At 37.6% G+C, this 1955-nt stretch overlaps 1 protein-coding gene across 5 annotated transcripts in view; it reads left to right on the top strand.

Annotated features, from left to right (window-relative positions):
- The window catches only part of TAB3 (TGF-beta activated kinase 1 (MAP3K7) binding protein 3), an 86192-nt gene that overhangs the window by 56136 nt on the left and 28101 nt on the right, over nucleotides 1–1955 (top strand). The window lies entirely within an intron of this gene.

Genomic DNA, 1955 nt, shown 5'->3' with positions numbered 1-1955 from the left:
GTAGATTACCCAGCAACGATAGTGATGTTAAACTACGTTTCTCCTTATTAGGGCTGGCTTTGTGTTGTGGTGACTAGAAGTCAGTTCACCTTTCTTGTGTGTGTGGAGGAGGGCAGTGGGAAGCTTTCAGAGCAGGATGTCTCAACCTTGGTGCTATCGACATTTTGGGTGGGTAGTCTTTGTTGTGGGGCCCTGCCTTGTACTTCGTAGGCCGTTGAGCAGCATTCTTGGTCTCTACCACTAGATGATGATAGTATTCCTGCAGTTGTGACAACTCAAAATGTCTCCACACATTGATGAAGGCCTCATGGGAGGCAAAACCTACCCCATTCAGAACCCGTTAAGAAAGGAGTAAAGGCATGTAGCAAAAGGAAAAGTGATTCGGTTCACAATTTGCCTTCTTACATATTGGAGTTTGTTTCATCAGTCCCCAAATTCTTATATTTGAATTTTGAATCTCAGAGTTATCATTTTAACTTTGAGCCAATGTTTAAAGGTCTATGGAGAGTCCTGTCCCTTTCTTACTGTTTTTCTCGTTAATACATGCTTACTAAGATGCAGTTTTAAGTATAAGGCCACTTTCTCTAGTTTAACCATAGTCCTTTGGTTTTGCTGTCTTATATTAAAGTAAATCTTTCATATTGGATAAACTATGTTTTCCCATTCAAGGGACAACAGAGAAACAGGCCTGATACTCTCTCCCTGTTGGATTTTGCATCATCCTCCACAGGATCTTGGTGTGTTTTGGGTTATAGAATTTCCCTTTTTGGTTTACGTTTGGGTCTACACTACTATCCTGCTGCCCACTGGTCTTTGTCACACGCAGTCAGTTGAAATCGTACCTTACTGCGTAATATGCCAACACTACCTAATTGCAGTGTGAATGGCTCAGGAAAGCACCTAAGCCTATATACAGTTGAGGTTAATTGCCAGTAGGGACTCACAGAATCATTGTGGCAAAAGTGGTGCTTCATAGCCCTGTTACTGGGTCTAGACCTTTGGGTTGTGATTTTTGTATTATAGCTTGCCTTTGTTTTTTCTAGCACACATTCCCAGTCTGTCTTTCTATTGTCTATTTTAGCCCCATTTTGGTCTCTGGTAGAGTAAAGGTGCTTCCCACTGGAATGAAATCAAGCAAGAGTGAGGCTTCTAGTTAAAACCGTTTCCAAGCAATCACCTTCCTTACCTGTCCTAACCAGCTCCCCCCAGCTCTGACTTTGTTTTTTCAAATTTAATTTTTCCCATTATCACCTGTATTTTTTCATGGCTTAGTGTCTTTATCACGCTTTCTAAACTGAAGGAATGGACTTTAAATTCAAGTTAATGATCATTTGTTATTACTTTACATTGACCCAAGTCTTTCTCTTCTTTGTTCCTTTGGGATTAATATAGTTTATTGGTAGAGAGACTTACCAGTTACTGGCTCTGGAAAGTTTTTCTGTTTACATTTAAAGACTCAGTAGTTTACATTTAATATACAAGTCTTAAAGTCTCTCTGAGCTGTCCTCTCAATTTACAATCACTTTAGGAATATGCTTTTTTGCCTCAGTCTTTTCAAAACCTTTTATGTGTTTTCTTAATTATTTTTATGTCTTTATCCAACTCAATAATTTTGATTTATTCTTCATATTGACTGGTATATTTTATATCCATGTTTTTCTTTGAAGGTAGTCAGCAGGTTAAATATGACATTTCATTCTGGTGGTTTTATTTTAAAAACGCTTTCGTAAAAATAATACTTAAATATCTGTATTTTTGGTTTATATTTTTTCTTGATAAGAAAATTGACCTACCTTGTCACTGTAGACACGCATTTGAATAGGCTAGCAAGTCAGCCTTGTATCATTTTGAATTTGGGTCCTCTTGTGAGGATACTATTTTACTTAGGCTGCCTAATTCACTGTAGAAAACACGAAATTTCAACAGCATTAAGACAAATGTCAAATAGTGAAGTA

The sequence above is a fragment of the Acinonyx jubatus genome, chromosome X, assembly GCF_027475565.1.
Source record: "Acinonyx jubatus isolate Ajub_Pintada_27869175 chromosome X, VMU_Ajub_asm_v1.0, whole genome shotgun sequence".
In the NCBI taxonomy this organism is placed as follows: domain Eukaryota; kingdom Metazoa; phylum Chordata; class Mammalia; order Carnivora; family Felidae; genus Acinonyx; species Acinonyx jubatus.
This window is presented reverse-complemented; position numbering and strand designations above follow the sequence as displayed.